The sequence below is a fragment of the Megascapheus bottae genome, chromosome 32 (genome assembly GCF_031878675.1).
Source record: "Megascapheus bottae isolate mThoBot1 chromosome 32, mThoBot2.hap1, whole genome shotgun sequence".
In the NCBI taxonomy this organism is placed as follows: Eukaryota; Metazoa; Chordata; class Mammalia; order Rodentia; family Geomyidae; genus Megascapheus; species Megascapheus bottae.
Window position 1 is genome coordinate 5501238 of NC_143540.1, and position 25450 is coordinate 5526687.

At 41.6% G+C, this 25450-nt stretch overlaps 1 protein-coding gene across 4 annotated transcripts in view; it reads right to left on the reverse strand.

Moving 5' to 3' along the window:
* Positions 1–25450, reverse strand: part of Tmem108 (transmembrane protein 108) — a 98922-nt gene that overhangs the window by 67279 nt on the left and 6193 nt on the right. For all 4 annotated transcript variants that reach the window (XM_090323296.1, XM_090323298.1, XM_090323295.1 and 1 more), the window contains exon 2: positions 22744–22848. The gene's annotated coding sequence lies outside the window, so the exon portion shown is untranslated. The remainder of the gene's footprint in view (positions 1–22743; positions 22849–25450) is intronic.

Genomic DNA, 25450 nt, shown 5'->3' on the forward strand with positions numbered 1-25450 from the left:
CTCCCAAGCTTCTTTTGCTCAAGGCTAGCACTCTACCATTTGAGCCACAATGCTGCTCTAGCCTTTTCTGAGTAGTTTGCTAGAGATATGAGTCTCACAGACTTTGTTCTGCAGGCTGGCTTTGAACCATGATCTTCAGATCTCAGCTTCCTGAGTAGTTAGGATTATAGGCATGGGCCACTGGCTTTGCCTTTCACCAAGTTTTAACTATCCATTTTCTTAGTAAAGGACACTCAGACTACCTCGAATCACTTCTCACCAGCACAATAGTCCTCTGTGAATATTTCACATCTTATCTTTCTGTCTCTCAAATACACACACATAGCCAAAAGATATTGTCCTATATACCTGAGTGTAGCTGCTGGGTCATGGGCATGAGTGGTCATGCTGGCATATGAGTGGCCCTCATTGGAAGAAGTTGTGACATAATACTGTAGTTACCAGTCCACTTCTGCTACAGGAGTCCCTCTGTCCCCAGAAACACTTCATATAATTGAACTAAAGTGCTATGCAACAATGTATTATTATTGACTTAATCTGCATTTCTCTCATCTCTGTTGCTGAGGGTCTACCTTCCCCAATACTTGATGCTCCTCTCCCTTTTGGGGAGAGGCAGGGTTTCAGGTAAGAGTGTCACTAATGTATCTAGAGTGATTTTTTAAAAATATTTTTTATTGTAATTAATAAAAGGGTTACATGATATTTGCCAGATAGAAGGTGCATTAATTCACATACATTGATACCCTTTCACATGTCTTGGTCCCCATTACCCTCCCCCCGTGATTTGTTTTTGACCTCTTATCATCCTGCCCCTGTGCACATTGCCACAGCCCGATGGCCTTTTGAGTTTCCTCTTCTATAGACTGCCTGCTCAAATCCATTGCCCAAATTTTCTACCAATAACATGTGTTGCTTTAAAAATAGTCCCCTACTCCCCAGTGGAATGAGTTGAGCAAGACGGGCAACAAGCAAAAACCCACACATGAGAACAGATGGCAATGAATCTATCTTCTGGAAATGGCAGTAATCACTGTACAAAATCAACAGCAGGGATGGCAAGTAATGATGTTCATGAAATATATACCTGTTATCTAGTAGACGTTTATTAAACGGCTGCTCCTTTCCCCATCATCTAAGAGGATCACAAAAAGTTTGTGAGGAAGAGGAAAACCAGTATTTATTCCTCCTAAATGAATAACCAAAGTGCCTAGAAGGAAGCCCCATGTGTCCGTCTGATTAATGAAAAATATAATTAACTTATGTCTTCCTAGCTCCTCCCTTCATTTCTACTAGAAGAATAAGTCTGGAAGCAGACATCTGTCTTTACTCCTTCAGTTACTAGCTGGTTAGCTTTATGAAAGGAAAGCCACATTTTAGAACCTCAACAGGGTGGCATACTGATTCTCTTTGTACAAGAATTGTTCATATTCATAGTTTTATCCATGGAGGAAAGAAAAGATAGAGAAATACATAAAGCACTTGTGACTAACCATGGCCTCACTGTAAAGTAGCTCTCATTTTCTCATTTAACAAAACAGAGGGAGGGGAACCAAATCTAATAGGTACTACAAATGTTGAGATGAAAGGTAAGCGGGGTGGTCAGCAGTCAATTGCAAGGGAAAGGGTACTGCCTAGATTCATAAAAATCATCCTGGATTACAATAACTACTTAACACCCATAACATTCACAGAGCAGTTATTACCTGTGAGGAGCCATACTTTACATGCATCCTGTAATTTAATATTTATAATATCCTTTGAGGCTTGTGTTATCATTATCTCCATTTGGCAGGTAGACGAATCAAGATCACTTCTATGAATTACCAGGCTTCACAAAAAAAAATAGCAATAGAAACTGACAATATATACTGAAGGCATACTTCAACATATACTGAATCAATCTATCTACCTATCTACCTATCTACCTATCTATCTACCTATCTATCTATCTATCTATCTATCTATCTATCTATCTATCTATCTATCTATCTATCTTTTTCTTTTCTTTGCCTATCTATCTATCTATCTATCTATCTATCTATCTATCTATCTATCTATCTATCTTTTTCTTTTCTTTGCCAGCCCTGGGCTTGAGCTCAGGGCCTGAGCACTGACCTTGGACTTTCTCAAGGCTAGAGTTCAACCACTTGAGCCTCAGCACCACTTCCAGCTTTTTTCTATGTATGTGGTACCAAGGAATTGAACCCAGGTCTTTGTGCATGTTAGGCAAGCACTCTATCACTAGGTCAAACTCTCGGCCCCTATCTATCTGTCTACTCTCCAACATACTCCTAAAGGCACATGCCAGCACTTCTAAGTGGTCTTCATAGACTGTATTTTATAGATGAAAAAAGTGAAGACTTGACCTGGAAGTACATTAGAAACTTCCTGTCTTGACCTACCAGAAACCAAATTGAGAATGAATAAGTATTCTCCATCCCCTTTGAAAGGCAGGCTTCCTGGCATCTGGGCCTAGGCTAAAGACTTCTTTCTAGTATGGTGAAGGAGTTATGCTTCCTCACTTGGGAGAAACATTTGGCAAGAGTCACTTGCTCTGGCTCCCAGTGTTGTCTGAGAACATAGGACAAGAGGCAGGACTGACATCTGCCCTTCATGTTGTGACACGTGGTCACACACCCTTCCAAACCCAAGCAGCTCTTAGGGTTTGGAAGTCAAACAGAAATGCTCTGCTGGTCCAGAAGCCCCAGAATGGAAAATAAAATAATAAATATCTAACATCATTGATTTCTAAAGTGACTTTTGCGTGTGTAATAACACTTAGCTCACTTAGCTTACCATGAAGATACCATCAGGCTCATATGGCAAGCAAGCAAACATCACAAAGTATATAGTATTTCCTAATTTTATCCTTTCAGGTACAGCCAGGGTTATTTTTCTAATTCCTTCAAAAGTGATGCCTGGGGGCAGGGGTTAGAACATGAGGGAGGGTGGTAAATGAAAATCACCTCAGAGCTTAGTGAGTCTGCCTAGTGTGAGATTTTTGTCAGGGAACTCCTTTGTGCCTCTCTTTTCCAGCACAGAGCCACAACACAGGCCTCCTGGGACCACCACAGGAAGAAGACTAAAACATGAGGAAATAGTTATTTTGTTATTTTTTTAATGATCAGGAACCTTAACCATGAGAAATCTACTGTTTTGGGTTTTTTTTGGCCTACTCTTTAAGTCTCAAGCACCCTTGGAATATATTAATCACCAAAGAACATTGTTAAAATTCTCCTCAGAATGAAAGACGTTTAATTTGATTCTTTAAATACCAAACACCACAGATGCAGAGCTATTAACCTCCAGTGATTGCTTTTCTAAACACAGTCTATTCTAGAGACTGATCAAAGACTGTTATCTACTCCTACAAAGAATGGTTGGCCTTAGCCTCTCCATAATTTTAACAACCTTTTCTAAAATGGCTAATTTAACTCATTTCCATAATAATTTAACCCAGTTATATGTACAATCTTTCTAGCAAGCACAGGGGCCCTCAGAGAAAAAGGAAGATACTTGTGGTATAAACGAAGTCAAATAGCTGTCTTCCACCAAGGAATCTAAACATTTTTTTCTCCTCGGGGTGGGGGAGAGAAAGCCAGGCAACTACTTCAAATAAATTCAGTTTTGATTTGATGGCTTGGCTGCTATATTTGAAGGCTTCTATTTTTCTTATGAGAGTCCATTTATTCAGTGTTACTGCATTAGTGATGCTCTTTCAGTAGCCCTACCTTATTCATGGGATTATTGTGTGTGGTTGTAAACAAGAGTATTTAAAAAAAAAAAAAAGGGAAATAAAAAAATAAAGTAGCTTACGCTACTTTATCAGAAGGTTGTAATCTGAGGATCTCAGTTCATTGCTAGTCCAGGTGAAAGAGATACAAAAATTTCAGAAATTTCAGATACAAAAATTTAAATTCTTACACATCCTAGGCGGAAATTAGGACTGAGCTGAGGAGTTGGGCTACTATTTTTGCTGTCTGTGTAGTAGCTGATCTATCAGCTCAAAACAACTTAAGCTTCTGGGATTTTGTTAGCTTGTCAGGTGCCTGTGTTACACATAAACTCTCCTTGCTGCCGTCACTTGTGACAAATGCAAATGACAGGTTTCAGAGTGGCCTGGGACTGATAGAAAAAGAGACACAGCATCCACCAAGATTTCACCAAAGGTTCCAATGCATTAAAACTCTACCTGCTTATAGCAAGGCTTCCAACTTGGAAAGTTACTCGGCCTTAACAGTCGGCATGACATTCCAGGAATACCTGGAAACAGCAGCAAACACTGAGGTTTCTGTTTGCCCATTTACTTCATGTAAAAAGTTACATCTGGGGCAGGGATTGTGGCTTTAGTGGTAGAACGTTTGCTTAGCATGCATGAAGCTCTGGGTTCAATTTCTCAGTACCACATACACAGAAAAAATTGGAAGTGGCGAGCTAGAGTGCTAGCTGTGAGCAAAAGAAGCTCAAAGACAGTAGGTCTTATTACCAGGTGGAGGTGGCTCACCTATGTAATCCCTAGGAGGCTGAGATTTGAGAATCACAGTTTGAAGCCAGGCTGAGCAGGAAAGTCCAACTGACTTACTTTCTTTTTTTGGCTGTGAGGCTTGAACTCTGGGCCTGGGTGCTTTCCCTGAGCTCTTCAGCTCAAGGCTAGTGCTCTACCACTTTGAGCCACGGTGCCATTTCTGGTTTTCTGGTGGTTCATTGGAGATAGCTGTCTCTTAGACTTTCCATCTCGGCTGGCTTGGAACCATGATCTTCAAATCTCAGCCCCCTGAGTAGCTAGGATGACAGGCATGAGCCACCAGTACTCCACTCACTGGCCCAGCCAGTCTTCATGACAGGCAAAGTTGTCCTCATGGGTCCCCAAACAACAGCAAAGCTGTCATAAAGCCCCAGACTAACAGCACCACTCTTATAGTCAATCTAGCAAGTGCTGTTCACATGACTGCTAGCCAACAGAAATGCCCTGAAAAGTTATTAATGCTTGTATTTATAACAAGCCAAACATTTAAATATGATGTGCGTGCACGGCTCTGTACCATGAATCCTTCAAAACTCCCTCTTTGTGTGATGAACTGCTAGCATGGATCTATAAAGACAAATCGGCATCCATTTAGGGGGAGAACACAGAGGCCTGAGCTGCTCTACTTCCATGGGCAGCTCTAGCAGCAATCTCACCACCCCTCATGGGCCTCTCTTGGCATCAGTGCATCCCTATGACCCTCAATGCCCTTGGGAAGCAAATCCTGTATCATCTTCTCCGAAGCATCCTTTCTTACATGTTTTTGGTGGTTCATAACGAAGCAACTTACCCAATATTACTTTGTCTTATCCTCCTTATACTTCAGCCCAATTTTCCTGCTCAGTGCCCAGTACGTTAGCTTTTTAACTTCTTAATCTTCTCTCCTTAAAAGCCTTCTTCCCTGAACTAAACAAATCCCCATAATGATAAAGATCCAACTCAGGATTTCACGTTCAATCAGGTGTGTAAGGCCTTTCTTGCCTCTTAGTCCATCTTACACCCCAGATCGCCAGGCCTTGTCTATGGTTCTCAGGCACCCTGGCATCTCAGGGCAGCTACTCTGGGCCCCATGTAATGGGCCCACTGATGGCTTTGTAGAAAGCTGAATACAGGGTCAGACTGACCTTGGACCTAAAGTATTGATTAGAGCTAAGTACACAAAGAAATGAGCTGTCATATGAGCCACATCACCAGTATCATAAACATTTATGGCTTTGTCACTTTCTGCTTAACCGATCTGAGACTTGATTACCATTTGCACAAATGTAACCACAGGCAGTTCCCTGGTTTTAAGAAAAGTATTTAAGATTGGAGTTAAAAAATAAATGGGGCTACAGTCTTAAACTCACAGCCTTAGGCTATAGTCTTAAGCTCACTTTAGGCTGCAGTCTTGGGCTGCTGACTTGAGCTGTAGACCTCCCGACCCCATCTGTTTGTTTCTTGTCTTCTTCTTTTCCAAGCCCTCACCCCCTAAATCAGGTTCGCTGCCGGCTGGCTCCAGCATGGCTTGAGATAGAGAACATGTCTGTTCTTGTTTTTTTTTTTTTTTTTTACTTCCTTAAACCCTGAACAGTTAGTGATATCATCTATATGTGTGGCAGCTGCCAGAGAAGAGCTATGTTTGCCATTGTTTGGTTTTGGTTTCTCTGGCCTAGTCATCCTCCAGTCCCTAATAGCAATGCTATCTGATCATAATGCTTAAAGCTTTGTGACTTCTTTTTTAAGGGCCAGAATGAAAAGCAAGCAAGGAAACAAGAACAGAAAGAACATAAACACATTGCTTTGGTTCACCCCTAAGCCAGTAGATGCCAGTGTCTGGTCTCTAGACCAGGGTTAGACAAGAAAGCAAATCACCGCCACCACTGATGGTAAGGTTCAGTGCTTGAGAAAAATAGTTCTAGAAGGCTCTTCCTGCAGGGTTACCACATCAGAACAAGAAACAGAGCTGTGTGTGGGATTCTAAGGGACAAGTAACTCCCACTGCCACATTCAGAATTCACAGAGGACTGGGGGCTGAGAAGCAGGCCCAGGAAATGGAGAGCTGAGTCACAGAGGGAATTTGAGGTAGGAACTCAAAAGGAGAGGATGACCAAGCTGAGTCACACACACATACTCAATGGCTGCTGACAACCACAGGGTTAAAAAAAAAAATCTCCCAACAAGCCCAGAACCCAGACACTAGAATTTTCTTCCTCTGGGATTTCTATAATTTTCAATTTCCTTTCACATGTGTAAATTAAAAGTTTCTGGGCCAAACACCAGGGTTTCCAAACATCTGCATTCTCTGTTTCCTACTAATAATTGAAAAACAACAAAGCAATGGCTTGGAGTCATGGCTCAGTGGGTAGATGGAGAGCTTGGCTAGCCAGGGTGAATGCCTGTGTTCAACTGCTGGTATAGTACAGACAAAACAAAAACAATGCAAACAGCAAAGCAGATCAGTCTTTCTGTGACTTTGGAAATTTGGAATGGTGAAATTAATCCACAGCAATATCCAGGCCACAGTGTAGGGAAAGACAAAGAGATCCAGCAAATGAAATAGTCAAATGGATGTCATCTCTCCTTCCTGTGTGTGGCTGAAGAAAACAGGGCTTCCTGTTCATCTCTCATCTCACAGAGAAAGAGGGATTGATTTCCTAACTTATGCCTCTGCAAAGAATGTTCATTGCATAACTTATTCAGTTATATGTTTTGGGCATCAGTCTTATATTTACAAAAAAAAGTTTATTAAATGAGAGGCAGAAAAAGTGAGAAGTGGTGCTGTGGCTCAAGTGGTAGAATGCTAGCCTTGAGCAAAAGAAGCTCAGGAACAGTGGCCAGGTCATGAGTTCAAACCCCAATACCAGCATCAAAAGAAAGACAAAAAGACAGACAGACAGAAAGAAAGAAAGAAAAGAAAAGAAAGATCTTTAATGTTTTAGAGATAAGATGGGAAGAGGTGACTCTAGGCATTTGGGACTTTGCCTTTTGACTGGGTGGTGATGGGGATGGGGACAAAGGACCTCCGGATACACAGTGGGGCTAAGGCTAAGGATAGCCACGTTGGGCCTTCATTACCATGCCCTGGACAAGGTCAGAGCCGACGATCATTTCAAGGGCTTTCCATATGAAATCCCTGCAGCAAGCACTGTTCCTGATTTCTTTCTTTCTTTTTCAAGTTGAGCTCGGGAGAAATTAGTGGGAGATTAACAAGAGAAGAGATGAAGATGAATAGAAAATAGAAACTCTCGATTTAGAAAACACATAAATTCCATTTCCATAATAAGGCTCTAAAAATTAAATGCCTTTCAAGGCTGAAATTTTCTTTCCTTTTATCTGAAAGTTAGAAAATGGTACATTGATCTAACTAAAGGCTTTCAAGTTTGGTTTCTTTCTTTTTTTTTTTTTTTTTTGCAAGTAACACTAAAACTTGAAGAATCTAAACAAACTTTTACTTAAATTTTTCTACAGAAGGAAAACAGTAAAGGTGCTGAGCATGACAATGAGCCATACCTGAATTTCTACTACTTGGGTGGCCAAGGCAGGAAGACCTAGAGTTTAAGGCCAGCGTGGGGTAGATAGCAAGACCGTCTTTCAAAAACAAGAGTGAGAATGATTATTATAAACTGAGTGCTAGTGGCTTATGCTGGGTATCCTAGCTACTCAGGAGATCTGAGGATCATGGTTCAAAGTCAGTCAGGCAGGTAAGTCCATGAGACTCTTATCTCTAATTAACCACCAAAATACTAGAAGTGAAGGTGTGGCTCCAGTCCTGTGGCTCAAGTGAACAGACCCTGAGTCCAAGCCCCAGTATTGGCATAACCCCACACACGAGTGATTATTACAAAAAACAAAGGAAGGAGGGATGGGGGGAATTAAGGGAAAGAATGGAAGAAGGAATGAAGGAACCCTAACAATGTACAATATGACATCTCAACACTTTCTGTGTGTGAGCAGTTTTGGAGATTAAACTCAGGGTTTTGTACTCAGTTGTCAAGCGTTCTTGAACCATACTTCCAGTCCTTTTTGCATTGGTTACTTTCCAGATAGCTCCTTGGACCTCAACCCTACTACCTACACTTACCTAGCTGATATTAAGGATAGGGATTGGAATGCCCGGCTTGTTCTTTGACAGAGGGTCTGTAATAACTTTTTCCCAGGGTGGCCTTGAACTATGATCCCCCTATCTCTACCTCCTTCATAGTATAGATTACAAATGTACAATACTATGCTATCTTGTTGTATGAGATAGTCTTGCTTTTTTTTTTTTTTTTTTAGTCCAGGCTGATCTCAAAACATGGTCCTCCGATCTTAAGTCTCATACAGCTGGGATTAAAAGGTATGAGCTACAGTGCCCAGTTCACTTAGATATCTTACTGTCATGAAAGTGAGAAAGTACTCAAAGATTAATGGGGCAATGTGAGAAAGATGTAAGAACCAGACTGAGGAGGCTCCCAGTTGCCAAATGTGTACCAAATAATGAGTACAACTGATGATAATAAATTGAGTGAGTAGAAGCCCATGAGTATATGGTGGCATGCAATAAAAATAACAATAAAAGGAGAAAAGAGCAACACTCCTAACTCAATCTTATTCCCATCTCTGAGTATCTGGTTGAGAAGTGGCAATCCGCTTCATGTTCCTTTCTCACTAAATTCTGGCTTGGTACAGCACCTCCTCCCACCCATTATAAAAGTAAAAGAAGAAAATGAGAAAGCCTCACAGTGGGCAATGCCTTTGATGGCAGAGAAAGAAATTACCTTTCAGCATCAATCACTTTGGGAGAGATAGGAAATGGACAAGGAATGAAAACATCTCATTTTGTACTCAGAATTTCAGATAAGGATGTCAAGGGACTCTTACCTCTAATTTTGCCCTGTCTTATTCCCATGCTTTGAACAGGCTACATTCTTTAAATGTTTGCAGAGCCCAAGAGATTATTGAGCTAAGATAAGGAAGAAAATAAAGCAGGACACTTTCCTGAAGGGTATGGAGGGCACCAGAAGACTCATGAATAGAAGCAACTGTATGATTTAACAGAAACACACCAGACCCAGCAGGCCTTGGAGGGGCCATCTGAGCCTTATCAACTACTAGCAGTGGGTCCCTTTGCCTCTGGCCCTATGGCTTGTCTCCTAAAGGAGTTAGTCTCAATGCTCTTCACCCCATTCTGTGGATCTGTGGACATCTGACACTCTTTACTATCTTCTTGTGTCCCAGATCCTCCTGCACTTCAATGGGTTGTTGCTGTTGAGAATTAATGAGATAATAAAGTACTTAAGTAGTGCATGGTAGCTGGGTGCTGGTGGCTCACATCTGTAATCCTAGCTACTCAGGAGGCTGAGATCTGAGGATCACAGTTCAAAGCCAGCCCAGGCGTGAGTCTGTGAGACTCGTATCTACAATTAACCACCAGAAAGCCGGAAGTGGAGCTGTGGCTCAAAGTGATAGAGCTCTAGCCTTGAGCTAAAGAGCTTAGGAACAGTGCCCAGGCCCAGAGTTCAAGCTCCATGACCGACTTGGGGGAAAAAAAAGGAGTTTATATTCTTCCTTGGTTAGAGTAATATGGATGGTTTTTCAGTTTTCCTTTGTTAGTTACACCATGTCAGGGAGTTCATCTGTGGTATCTGAAGAAGTTTTAAATGGAAGGTCTCAGCTTGGGTCACAAGGGGAACAGCTTTTAGAACTGAGTCACTCAGGACTATTGGAGGAGTGAGAAAGAAAGTAATGCTATCAATACAGCCCTCTCCATTCCCCCCAAAGAAAAAAAGAAAAAACAAAACAACAACCTCACCCCACTGTCCTGTCCCTTAGCAAAATGTGCTTCTAAAAAAATGACATATCCCTTTATAAAAAAAAAAAAAACAAACTCAGAAATACTGTCTTTCAAATGCCCTCTGGATTAGAACTATCTAAAAATAAACCATTACTTCAGGGACATGAAAAGGAATAGAACTTCCAATGAACGTGATGCCACAAAGAGAATTAAACAAAACAAAGAACTATGGGACATACTTTGTGCAAAGAAGTCCATTTTTAGCCCAGAGCCCTCAAGTTCTGGGGATAGTATCTGGCCAGAGGGGAGGAGGTAAGTGCTACCTGGAAGGTTGAAAAAGGGTAAAAGTGGAAAGCAGCAAAATGGTCCATCAAAGGTCATCTACTATTTTAATAGTCCAAGAAAGAGATTTCACACTTAATAAATGAGTCATTTAGTCTTACTTCACTTGATCTTTCATTAAACAACACTGCAGTTCAGTTGTCATAATAAAAGCAAAGAAAGAGGAATAAGAGGAATACACAACACGATTACATGGTCACGTCTCTGCACAATTCATTTTTCTATCTTATGATTTATAACCATTGGTACCATCCTAGCTGTTCTCTTGGTTGGGTCACAAATGGCTAGGCATTCACTCACATACTTCCCTTTTTAATCAAGAGAGAAAGTATCTGTTTTCAGAAGACAAAGCAGATGAGGCAGCCCATGAGGTTGCATGGAGGGTAAGAGTGATAGTGTGGATAATGACATGATCGCAGAGTCACTGACATGGCATTATCGACCATGGATACTTTGGCCTGCTTCTCTGCTGGTTTTGTACTTTTCATCATCTTTGACCTTCTTGGTCCATATTCTTTCAGAGATCTGATCCTCAGCTCAACCCTCTCCTGCTTCATCCCTTCTTCCTCTACTTTTCTAATCACCAGCCAGTTCTGATCAGAGTGTGGCTGAACCCATGAAGTACACACAACTTCAGCACATGTCTTAAACATGTCCATCGGCCTCTTCTCTACCCCACAATTTCTAAAGCAATTCAAAAAGCTCTGTATTCAGGCAATGAATGCTCTGGGCATTGATCTCATAACTTTCAGAATGATAGAGTAAACCTTACATAAAATGTCAAATACACCCACTGTAAGGATAAATCTATATTTTGCTACATATATTCTGCAATAATATAGACTTTGACTCTCTCTCTCTCTCTCTCTCTCTCTCTCTCTCTCTCTCTCTCTCTCTTCCCCCTCCCCCTGCCCCCCTCCCTCTCTCTCACTGACTACTACTGGGGCTTGAACTTTGGATCTAGAAATTGTCCTGAGATCTTTTGCTCAAGGCCAGTACTGTATCACCTGAGCCACAGCTCTACTTTTATTTTTTTTTTTTTTGCCAGTTCTGTGGCTTGAGCTCAGGGCCCGAGCGTTGTCCTTGGGCTTTCTCAAGGCTAGCACTCTACCACTTGAGCCACAGCACCACTTCTGGCTTTTTCTATGTATGTGGAGTGCTGAGGAATCGAACCCTGGTCTTCGTGCATGCTAGGCAAGCACTCTTACCACTAGGCCAAACTCCCAGCCCCAGTTTGTTTGTTTGTTTGTTTGTTTTTGCCAGTCCTGGGCTTGAGCTCAGGGCCTGAGCATTGTCCTTGGACTTTCTCAAGGCTAGAGCTCTACCACTTGAGCCAAAGTACCATTCTGGCTTTTTTGTATGTATGTGGTACCGAGGAATCGAACCCGGGCCTTTGTGCATGCTGGGCAAACACTCTACCACTAGGCCAAACTCCCGGCCCCTCATTTTTTTTTTTTGGAGGGGGTGGGGGGTGGTTAATTGGAGAGAAGAGTTTCACAGAATTTTTTTGCCTGGGGTTGGCTTTAAATCTCAATCCTCAGATCTCAACTTTCTGAGTAGCTGGGACTATAGTCACAAGCCACCAGCACCTGACCTGAACTCCTTTCTTTCTAACCTCCTCCCTGCTCAAATGGCAACAATCTCCTTTGGGTATATTTCACATTGTCCTGCTGTGCCATCTTTCCTCCTTCTTTTGGACTTTGGGAAGGTTCATTTAAACTCTTTCCCAGTAACCCATCTCAGAGTCCTGCACTCTCTCAACCCATTCACTTACCCCGCTCCCCCCCATCAACTGGTTTTTTAAGGGAATATCACTAACCTGTCAAACCATCTGTTACTTCCTAACTCACTGCTGGTACAAAGCTGTTTCTTACAGCAATGAAACGTAAGAGGACTGGCTCAATGACTTTTCTATCATTCTACCAACTCACAAAGAAGACACAAGAAGAGGGATGGTAGCCAGAGGAGGAAACTCTGAGGGATGTGCCAGATATATATGACACAGAAAAAAAAAACAGCAATGAGGTAGAGGGCTAGAAAGACAACACAGCCAGGCTGTTTTAACTTGTAAGAAATAAATCACAGCAAAAGAGCATGAGAAGCTTGTGATCTGAAGAAACCAAGCAAACAAAAGCTGACTTTACACCTAGCACTCTAGCAAACGTTTGAAAGTTGGGCAATGCCAAGTGTTGGTGGGATATGGGGAAACTGTAACCTTCTGAGAACTGCTGAGGGGCATATTGGCTAAGTCATGTGATGAGAAAATCAGTATTGATTAGCCATATTCAATATAGGTCAGGAATTTCATCCCTATGTCTGTTTCTTGAACTCTCAGATTCGAGCCAAGATCGGAACCTATTGTTGGGGTGGGAGCCTTGTTTGAGGGAAAGACTGCTGGAGGGAATCTAAATGAGGGGTTGGAGGTGTGGTTCCAGTCATAGAGTGCCAGCCAATGAACCAAAGCAAGCAGCAGATACTGAGTTGGAGAACCTAAATGAGCACAAATGCGTAAATAGATGGGTAAAATGTGATGGGTTCCCCCATAAGGAAGCAGAGGCAAGCAGCATGACAGCTATAAAATTTAACTAAGTAGATCAGGATTTTTTAAATGGGCTACACTCTTTCCTCACTACCCCTAACTCACATGATGAACTCCCAACTCCAGTACTTCAGAAATGTAAATCCACTGGGGAGACAAAAATCTTTCAAGAGGAAATGAGATGAAAATGAAACCATTAGAGTATGCTCAAAGCCAATACAGCCAGTGCCTTGATAGGAAGAGGAAATTTAGACATAGACCTATCTAGTTCAAGTAATGACAAAAGGAGATATACAAGCCCCAAAGGAAGCCAGCTCTGTCTAATCAATAGTTTGATCTCAGAGTTTTAATCTTTAGGAATTGTAAAGTATTTTTTTTAAGGAGTATAATCATTTTTATTCTTTAAAATTTAAAAAAATTGTTATTAGAATGACGTACAGAATAAAGCAGAGTAGTTTACTCTTGATGATATCTAGTCCATGGTGCTTTCTTTCTTTCTTTTTTTTTAATAGCCTTAGCGACATAATATACTGAGTTAAGATGATATGGGTATTTTCTAATACTATACTGCAACTTATTTCAATTTTTGAAATTATATACAAGTAAGAAAAAAAAGAGAATGTCTACTGCATGCCTTCTGGCCACTGGGTACCACAGAAAGTATTGCTTAACAAAGAGAAAGAAAGAAAAAAAGAGAAACCACAAGAATTCCCAAGTTGCTGCCTGTAAGGAAATCAGACCTACATTAGCTAGCTGGCAGGTATTCCTATCTTTCTCAATGCAAGTTTCCTGTAGGCAGTCAGTGTGGAGTTTAAAAAGAGAGAGAGAGTCAATGGAACACTGAAAGCCGCTGTTGCCATAGCCTGGGTCTGACACAATTCATTTCTGATGACATGCGGTTGTTAAATGAACAAGGTTCAGAGAAAGCTTTCACTGCAAAGAGTACTGTACTCAGATCATCAAAATGCTTCTCCTGTAGCTCGCCTGCCGGGATGTGGACAATGTTTTGTTACAGAGAGTCAGTCCATGTGATAAAACATTAGAAGGACATTTAAATCATGCCCTCCTCTTAATCATATTCTTCAGAGTTCATTCTGTGTTTCTTTTACATCTGTATTTCAGCTATGTAAGTTGCATCCGAGTTCAGAGCCTTTGCCGGTGGGGAATTCACCTCTCATTTCTTTAGCTTTTTTGGGCCCTCACAAACTGAGGGGAGAAGGGGCAGGATTGGAAGGTTCATTTCCCAGTGGACAGGGACAATATTGCTCATTCATGTACTCCAAGGTAAGCAAACCTCCCATCACAGCTCAGGGAGTGAGGGCTTTGAGGGTCCTCTGGCTGCCAATCAAACCTCCTCAAAGCATTTACACTAGGTGATCATCCAGATATGGCTCTCAAACAATCTACCTTAACACTCTGCCAAAGGGGACACTGGGAGAAAAATGTATTGTGTTGATGGGGCCAATAGTTCAGAATCAACCAGACAGAAGAGTCCATGAGACTCTATCTTGAAAATAACCAGCTAAAAGTTGGGTTGGAGGTATAGGTCAAGTGGTAGGACACCAGCCAAGCAAGCAAACCAAGCCAGTGTATGGACATGAGTTTAAACTCTGGTACTGTCAAAACAGGGGGGGGGAGTGTATTTTGTGCTAGATTTTATACCCCAATATTCCTGTGGCCTCTAACACAGCTGACCCAAAAGCCTAAGGTGAAAACAAATAAAACCACACAATTTAGATAATCAGGAAGGGCCAAGTTAGGAAAGAATAAAAAAGTTAGCCAAAGAATAAAGAAGATTCTAGTTGCATGGATTTCTTCTCACCAACAAACTCAATTCCATGCAAATCACCCTTAAGTATGAAATTGCCAGCCCATAGACAGGCCTGTGGACTGTTTTCCAGCCTACTCAGGAAGTATCTGTCTGCACCAGCTAGCTGGGAGCCACAAAACTCCAGAAACCAAAGAAAGACTAAGAAAGGATGCAAACCTAACTAATAAATAAAGTAATAAGGTTAAGAGAAGAAACAAAAAAATAAAGGGGCCCAAGGACAAAACCCAGAAGAAACAAAAAATAAAGTTCCAGGACTATACACAAATACATGCTTTGCGTCTCTCTAAGTCAAAACGTAATTTTCTAAATGGAGAGTTTCTAAATAACATTCTGTCATCTGAAGCTCAGCTAATGGTGTACTAGTGTCAATAATCAGGTATTTCAGAAGCAAACTTGACAAGTTCTTTGCAATGGAGAAGGAACAGTTTTGACAGCATAGGAAATACATGCTTCTGTCTCTCTGCTTCCTCGTCTACTGGGACCCTGTAAGAGGTTGGGGGGGGGGCGCTGATAGGAACTGGTCACCTTTGAAGATATTATAAATGGTAGGTCTGGGTGTGGGGAAGGACTGAGATGTGCCTTCACCCCTGTGGTTCAGGGCTGGAAGTTTCAGCTGTAGGAATCCAAGTATCCGTATTTAAAGCTTGTTTTCCTCCCAGTGTGAATTTATTCCCCTTACAAACTCCACAGGGAGTTTACCTATAGCAGGACTGGATTCAAAGATTTAGGATTCTTGGTACACAGCAATCTTTCTCTACACTCTGGAGAGAGCAGATTCCTTTCATTCTTCATACAGAATCTTCACTAAGGGGCTGGGAATTAATTCTTGATTCAATGAGAGCTAACATCATTTTGTTTTCTTTTTGTAAAAAAAACTGCATTCACATGAATTTGAGGTACTTTATATGGAAAGATGACTGTTTCTTTAAAATCTAAATGGAAGAGTTTAATCTTCTGACAATATGTAGTTAGCTGTAGATAAATCTTCCTGTTCAGAAGAAACATGAGTATATGTTCAAATCAACTGGATATAATTGTTTCCCTCAGAGAATTTCAAAGGTCAGAAGAGAAACTTGAGCAAATGATTCATGTCTGCTCTCTACATTCCAACAGTTCAAAGCTGTGGGGAGAAAGCCCATCCTTACCACCCTTCACTAACAAATACCATTCCCCAGCCAGCAGCTCATGGATACCTTTGCTTTAAAGCTCTCTTTCAACAAAAGCTGTGTTCCCCTTTAAGAAAATACTGACTGCTCTGAGATCCAGCTACTTTAAGAGATGTTAGAGTCATCAAATGAATTTGATGAAATGGTAGCTGTTTGAACTGGCTCTGGGTCACTCCACACACAACTTGTACAAGTTCAAATGCAGCTGGGCCCATGCTTTTTGCTGACAGAGAACCAGAAATAAAGACCATGCCTTCTGCAATATCAGAATGCATTCTTTTGTAAAGTCACTCCATCATTGGTGCCACTGAATCCAATGCTCCAAGGACTGGGGGGGGGGGGGGGAGGGAGGGGTGTGAAGAAATGAACAAGAGATATCACTGTAAAAGAAATATTTAAATCAATTTTAGCAAGGCATTCATCTCCAAATTCAACACTTCCATGCAGTTTATTTTTAGAGTCATAAGCCAAGTTATTTTCCCCTTATCGGGTCTAGAATCATTACAAACCCAGCTGTTGAATAACACTTGTCAAAGATGTCAAAATGTCTTTCAACATTGAGACAGCCACCTAGCCATTATTCCTGTGGGGCAGACACACACATTAGCTGAGAGAACCACATCTGATAGATGAAAAAACATAAGGTATGTGTGTGTGTGGAAACTATACCCCTCATTGTGCAATCACCCACACCAGCAATTTCTCTACCATTCTACACTTGGGATATAGCCAGAGTTCTCAAAGCAAAAAACAGACTTGTACTACCTCACAATTGCTACTAAACACATGGATTCAACAGATTATCTTCCAATTCTGTGTTACGCCTATCACCCCCCACCCCCCCAAAAAAAACCCTGTTTTCTATTGATCCCAGGAGTTAAGTACTCAGGGTCTACAAAACTAGAGAAGAGTCTTAGGTTCTATCCATTTATTCTGCCCGTTTCTTTCTAGGGAAACTGTGAGCGTCTAACCCTCATGTAACAAGCAGTCCTGGTCACAGCTGGTTGGACAGAGACCGAACCTCAGTAGCTCTCAGTTTACCTGGAATGAGATCTTGGACAAGTAAAGATGAAAGGTAGGAGGAGAGCTACCATGCTTCTTTTCCTTCAGAGCTGGTCCATACATAGATCCTCAGTTGGGTCATGGGAACAAAAATGGAGAACAGGAATGAGAGGAATCAAGAGGAGAAGCCAACATGAAGATGCCCAGCCAGAGAGGTAAAATATGGACCAACCAACTACAGTTAGTGCAGATGTGCTGCCCCTCCCCTGCCCCACCCCAGGAGTCTGGCTAAATTAACCTTGGCAGATTCAGGTAATGGAATATATTACTATTCAGTTCCAATAGGAGATGATCAAACCACGGAAATGCAAGAAGGAAACTTAACTATGTATCACTAAGTGGAAGATGCCTATCTGTTAACATTCCAACTATGAGACATGCTGGAAAGAGCAACACTACACAGGTAAGAGAAATATCAATGGTTTCCACAGACTTGATCTTGAGCATGGGAGGAAAAGAGCTATGCATAAGCAGAACACGGAGGGGTTTTAAGACAACAAAAACTGCCTGGATAATGCTCTAATGGCAAATACCTATCAGTCCAACTGCAAAGCATACACAACACCAAGCGTGAACTCTAACATAAACACTGATCTTTGGTTGATTGTGATAACAACCTAACTCATCAATGGTAATGAATGTGCCATTTGGGTGAGAGATGTGATCATGGGAGAGACTCTATATCTATCAGAGCAGGGGTATAAAAGAAAGCTCTGTACTTTCCCCTTTCACTTTTTCTTGAAGCTAAAAGCACACACACACAAAAAAAGAAGTCTTTTTAGAAGACAGCAAAAGAAATGCATTCCATCAGAAGTGAATAAGTGGAAGGCAGAGCAAGGATTGATTCAGTCCCCACTCTCCTTTTCTTCCACCTCCAGCAGTAATATGAAAAGCGCATAAATAAATCCTCCTTCTTATTCCGTCATATAAAACCATCTTGGGCTCAGTTAGTTTTCAATTACAGCTTTTAAAAGCACGTCTTTATTTCCCTCCCTCTTTTCATTTGTGTTAATGATCATTTCTGAGCAACTAATACTGGTAATATTAATAAATAGTATCAACAGAATATTCTTCTGTGATATTGAAGGGCTTAATCACTCAATCTGTGCTATAATATGTCTGTGCTGGAAATTCTGCTTGAGAGACATGTTCCTCAGAGGGGAAGCTTATTAACTAATACCCTCTTATGAAACACTTTTTTTTAGCCAAAGTTGGGGCTTGCAAGAAGAGGGGTAAAAATTCTCTTGTCATATCTCCCAGACTCTTTGTAGAACTCTAGGCAATATCAAACAAGACATGCTGTACAAACAAGCCTGGCCACTGAGGGTCAGGGCAGGAAGAGGACAAATGGAAAGAGACAGCTCAGCAGCCTTGAACAAAAGGGCAAATATTTTAGAGGTAGTGCATTAGATTATGTCAGAGGACATAGTCGTGGCCCTTTGGGTAGCAGACAGATGCTGCAGCAAGGTAAAAAGTTCAGCAAGGTATATTCATAAGCTCTAAGTCTTCCCAGGATGGAGAGGGGTTTTTTTGTTGTTGTTTTTTTGTTTATTTGTTTGTTTTTGCCAGTCCTGGGCTTGAGCTCAGGGCCTGAGCACTGTCCTTGGACTTTCTCAAGGCTAGAGCTCTACCACTTGAGCCTCAGCACCATTTTCAGCTTTTTTCTATGTATATGGTACCAAGGAATCGAACCCGGGTCTTCATGTATGCTAGGCAAGCACTCTACCACTAGGCCAAACTCCCAGCCCGGGTTTTTTTTTTTAATTATTATTTATTTAAGATTTTTTTTCTAAAGAATCAGTGTCTTGTTACAAAAAGAGCATGTACAGTATGACTACAAACTTGGATTTCTGACAAATAGGGACTAATCCAAGACTCTGCTACAGACCATTCTCAGTTGATGGGTAGGTGCCATGTCTGCCCCATTCAAGATAATTGCCACTAATGGCATGTGGCAGGCTCTGGGGTTACTTGAAATGTGGCTCAGGCAAAGAAGAGATGAGCTGTAATCATTTAAATAACAGTAGTCACGTCATTCATAGCTGCCATACTGGATAATGTAGGAAAAAAAACTTAGACCATGTGTTGGTAAAAATAATAAATAACCTGCTGGGTGAGGTGGCTCATGCCTGTCATCCTAGCTACTCAGAAGGCTGAGATCTGAGGATTAAAGTTCAAAGCCAGCCCAGGCACAAAAGGACCTGAGACTCTTATCTTCTAGAAAATGGAAATGGGGCTTGGCTCAGGGTAGGGTGATAGCTGAAGAGCTCAGGAGCAATGCCCAGGCTGAGTTTAAACCCCATGACCCACAAAAAAGAAAGAAAGAAATTAAGATAGGAAGGAAGGAAGGAAGGAAGGAAGGAAGGAAGGAAGGAAGGAGGAAGGAAGGAAGGAAGGAAGGAAGGAAGGAAGGAAGGAAGGAAGGAAAGAAAGAAAGAAAGACAGACAGACAGACAGACAGACAAAAGCTTATCACAAGAAAACCTTAAATTAAGCAGCTGGAAAAAAATGCAATTGATAAGATGTTATTTCATCACAAACCACTAGATACAACAGGCTTCTGTCGCTTTAGTGCCTACTAGAAGTTCTTTGGGATCTTGCCAAACACAGGGTGGCAGGCCCACCTTCACAGACTGTGACTTGTTATATCTGTGTATTTCTAAGAATACCCAAGGCAGTTCTGGTATTACTGGTGCAGGGACCACACTTTGAATAGCACTAGACATTGAAAACTTCCACATCAAACACCAGCCTCCTTCCACCTGAGCTTCTTTCACTGTTCCCCGTCTTCTGAAGAAAATACCTCTTTAGCAAGGGAGCGAGAATCATTCTCTGGCATTCTTGCAAGTTTTCCTGAACTTGTTCACACACACACACACACACACACACACAAGAATGCAAAGCAGCAAGACTGATGACAATGGTTCACCATGGATTAGATCCAAGATGGAAAACAGCTGCAAGGTTTTGTTTTGTTTTGTTTTTTGCCAGTTGTGGGGCTTGAACTCAGGGCCTGAGTATTGTTCTTGGGTTTTCTCAAATCTAGAGCTCTACCACTTGAAACTTTTGGCTTTTTCCAATATATGTGGTAGCGAGGAATTGAACCCGGGTCTTTGTGCATGCTAGGCAGATACTCTACCACTAGGCCAAACTCCCAGCCCAGCTGCAAGTTTTGTGAGTAACTCCAACCATGAACCTGGACCAGGGGCACCACCAGAGTGGTTGAAATCTATCCCCAGCTTCTAACCCCAGCACTGGTCCTGTCCTAGAGTGCACCTGAGCTACTCTACTGAAACAGATTACTTCTTGATGTAAGTCACTTTACAGCCCCTTTCACTACTCCAACAGAGAGTACTGAAGAATACCAAAAGAAAACCTAAAAAGATTTCATTTACCAGTAAAGATGATCCTTTTCCATTTCCCCTTAAAACAGAAGAATTAAAAATGTAAAGGCTCTATTTTAAGAAACAAAAGGAGTTTTCTCCAAATATTATAGTACGTGCAAAATTTAGTGTGGGTCAGCAAGTCATTTGGGAAGAGATTTTTTTTTCTTTCGGAGGTTATTTCCTTATGTCCTTTGGTCTAATTATGCATGAGTCACTTCAACATTAAGAGATCACCCTGTCATATGCAATTTCCATGACCGCTCTTCAGAACCTCCTCCTTTCTACCTTGTCCCTTCTTCCTTGTTCTTTAGCAATGCAAAGGAAAAGAAAGACAAATCTTTATCTGGAATAGACTGTGGTCCTGAGCTGGAACATGACACAAACGAACAAACTCACAATCCAGATTTCCCGCACAACTAATTTTACCCTGCTCCAGACTCTTCTAACTACCCCCACTGATCACCATCATAAATAAATAGGAGAGATGCGTGGGTCCTGAAATTTGGTCCTAAAGGAGTTACCAGGTACTATGTATCTTGTTACTTTTATGCTGAACTGTTAAGGTGGGATCCCTATTTTACAGGTAGAGAAATTGAGGTAACATAAAGATACGTAATTAAAATACACTTCCAGAGAAACTCAGAGTGAAATAACATTTGACAATCTTTGGAGACTTTTTTTTTTTGTGTCAATTGTGGGGCTTGAACTCGGGGCCTGGGCACTGCCCCTGAGTTCTTCAGCTCAAGGCTAGTACTCTACCACTTTGAGCCACAGCGTCACTTCTAGTTTCCTAGTAGTTAATTAGAGATAAGAGTATCATGGACTTTTGTGCCAGGGCTAGCTTTGAGCCCTGATCCTCAGATCTCAGTCTCCTATAAAGTAAGGACTATAGGCCTGAGCTCACATAACTTTCTTTGGTTCCTAATCGAAAGTCAGAATGGCTCCCTCAACAATTTGATTCTTGTATAATATTTACCCAAAAATGTGTCAGTCAAGTGCTATTCCTGACATTCTATCCTTTTTTAAAAAAACTCACTCTTAAAATAGAGTAGCTACTGAGGAAAATGAAGGATGCTAGAAGGATCCTAGCAAAACTAAGCCCCTTCTTGGCTATGAGAAAACCTAGCAAGGACCTGCTTCTGTCATTAGTTGCCTACACTGTGGTCTGCATCCGGTTGCTCACCTGGACCCTTCCATTGACAGCGCTGCTCTGCAGCTGCCTGTCCTTGCTCTTCTTATCTCCAAGCATGCATGTCCCTCTGGGCCTCAATGATATACACTTAACCAGACTCTCCAGAGATCTGCAGCCCTTAATTGTTCATTTTGTTCAGTAAATTGTACTCATTACTAAGCCACTCATGGCACCTTTATATACAACAGCCTTTCGGGATGCCCTCTGAGCCTGAGTGATGCAATATTATCTAGCGATGGCTCTATAGTACCAAATTCAGGTGTTTAAAACAACCAGATTTCCAGCTGATTATTTGTTGTTTTTTTTTTAACCTCCTGTTCCTCTATTAATCATCCTAAGCTCTGCTTACATTAGTATTGATCACTTGTTTCCTCTTCCAGGAGTCTGGTTTTAGTCAAAGCTCGACAAGTTGGGAGAACACAGAAAGGAATCGATGTCCTTTCTACCCCCTTTCTTCCTACACCTGGGTGCTGAGGAGTTCACACAGGACAGTGAATTCTTTCTGCTGTTTCCCAGCACAAACAAAAACTCAAAGGCACTGAAATAGGGGCTGCAAACATGGAGTGGGGGAAGGGGAGATCGACTTGTGGTGGTGCTGGATGAAGAACACAGAATGGGTAGAACTGGGGACTTTGTTCATGCTATGTCCATTTCCCTGACTGCCCCTTTTCCCTCCTCTATAGCACAACTCAGGAAGTCCTCCAGGCCCGCTCCCATGTAAATCACACACCATACGCACATGCCATCAATTCCCGGGCTGAGATAATCCCATGCACAGAACCCAATTCATCTCGCTGGTCATGGTTTTCTCTGTGTAGAGCTGCTGATGGATGTGAGTTGTTGTGTCAGTAAAGCTTTGGGTATGTTTCATCCACGGGGTCTCCTAGTGCAAGGATACCAAGAAAGGAACTCTGCACACAATGGCAGGGAATGCGCAGGACTTACCCTGGAGTGGAGGGTGTGGAAACCTTCAGCTGCACTTACATCCTCATGACCCATGGGCTTTTCACTGCTCAGTCACTTGTGCATGCTGGACCGAAGGATTGTCAGCTGTTAAAGACAAAAATGAATGAATGCATTAGGCCCAAGAACCAGACGTCAAGCCCCAAGCCTCTGTTTGAGTGAATTGCTGAGAAGAGATTTGAGTGTCCAACACACAGGTCCAAATCTCTCTTAATGGTTTGAACTCGATAAAGGTCCATTTCTGGTTCCCGTAAGTGTCCTTTACAGATGGAAGGTCAAACTATTATAGAGCGGCCCACATGCAGCCATCAAGGCACTCGGGCTGAGGCAAGACCTGTAATTTTTTGTTTTTGTTTTTGTGCAGGGAGGAGGCTTGAACTCTGGGCCTCACATTCTTGTAGTTTTTGTGCTCATAGTTAGCACCCTACCAACTGAGCCATGCCCCCAGTCCAGTTTTTTGCAGATTAATAGGAAGATGAAGTTTCTTGGACGTTTCTGATTGTGTTGGTTTCAAACTGCAATCCTTTAGGTCAAAGTGTCCTAAATTAGCTAGGATTACAGGTGTGAGTTACTGGCACTCAAATGAAGCCCTGGGTCTTTAAAACATAATCCCCAGTTTTCTTAGGGGTCTTCTTCACTCTAGTTATCTAGGAATAGAAAATAATATCAAGGAATGTGCATGGGTAGTGTGTGTGTGTGTGTGTGTCTGTGTGTGTGTGTTTCCTTAAAGTAGTTCACAATATTTTTCTTTTGGGGCATGTGCATGTGTTAATTTTGGGGCTTAAACTCAGAGGTGGACACTGTCCCTGAGCTTCTTTTGCTCAAGGCTAGCAATCTGACACTTGAACCACAACTCTATTGCTTTTTTGGTAGTGTATTAGAAGTAAGAGTTTCTTGCCCAGGCTGGCATGGAACCTTGATGCTCAGATCTCAGTCTCCTAAGTAGCTAGGATTATAGATGTAAACCTCCACCTTCACATTTTTATACCTCCACTTATATTCTTTGGCTGGCTAAGACTCAACCAAATAACCACACCTAACCCTGTGGGTATGGCAGCCAACAGAATCAAATGAGGCTGACTCTGGCTCAACCAACAACGGAAGCATTCAGTTTAGAGTAGGAAGTACTAGGTGAGATTCTAGCATAATAACCTTGACCTAGTTACTTAACAACTCTGGGCCTCAGTTTCCTCTTCTGTAAAACATGCTTGTCTCCCCAACATGGTCCATGGAAGACTCAAAATGAACTGAAGCAAAATGTCTCAGGGTTTTCACATGCATGTACGTCATCTAGGTATTCTGATGAGGTGGAGATGGGGGAAAGCCTGATACGCAGCCTTTCAAACAGGTACCCAGAGGACAGCCATGCTGCCATTCTCCAGCTGTACTTTCCTCAGAAAAGAGGTAGGGACTCAGAAAGTACTAAAGCAATGTGCAGATATAAAGAAATCTTATACTGGCACTGAGTTTGATGGACTATAAATGAGATCCTTAGTGGTCATCATTTTAAAGGTTATGTTTAGTATGGGTACCAGAATTTCACAAAGTCATGGGATTTGGGGGACAGGTAAAGACTTGAATTAGTCACTGCTTTCTTCTTTTATTTTTCAGACAATGCAAACTCAGAATAAGTCAATGCTCTTCCTTTCTGCCCACCACTTTTTTTTTCTTTTACAATAATTCAGCAGCATGCTGGGAATCAAATGGACAAATTTGTCTTATTTGTTACGTGAATTCAGTCAATAACCTCCGGAAGAAGCAAAGGTAATTTTTATTCTTCTGCTAAAGCAAGAACAAATATCATCCTGCTTTATACTCAAAAAAACGGAACCAAAAGGAAGAATTACCAGCACAGGCCACCAAAGTAACAAGCCTGGCTTCTGCAAGGTGTCACAGACAGAAATCAAGAGATGTTCAGGCAAATGTCTTTTGCAAGGTGGTTAATTCTCCTCCAAAGTGGTTTTCATGTGTCTAAATTGGGAATGGAACACAAAATAACTTCTGTATGCCTTCTGGCAAAAACAAGATTTTTCCCTTCCAATATATACAAGCTCTGAGTCACTCCGATCTGGGGACACATAGAAAAAGTTCTGGGGATTGCAGATAGTATAAAGGATGAAATGAAATAATGAAGTGAAGTGGAACAGTGGTTTCTGTGGTACACCTTGGATGTAAATAAAGGTGAATGAACTGGGCACTAGTTAATCAGGCCAATAATCCTAGCTACTAGGAGATCTAAAGGATCATGGCTCAAGGATAACAAGGGAAGAAAATTCAATGACACCCTACCTTGAAGATAAACAGCAAAAAGCCAACAATATAGCTCAAGTGGTAGAGTACCAGCCTATCAAGTGCCAGGCGCTGAGTTCAAATTCCAGTAGTAACAATAATACAACAATAGCAATGACAGTCATAATTTCCCCCAATCTACTGAAAGAAATGCAAACCCAAGTATATGAAAAATTTTTAATCCCAAACAGAAATAACCGTAAAAGAACATACTCACATTATAGTTAAAACGCCAAGAATTCAGAACGGAGAATATGGAATACTTCAAGAGAGACGATGCCAGCTTACTTACAAAAGCAAACTTATCAGAGTAACAGCAGAAACACTGAAGGCCAGCAAAACATGGACTGATGATCGAGTTCTAACAACATTGTCTGCTAATCAATACTTCGATAGCTAG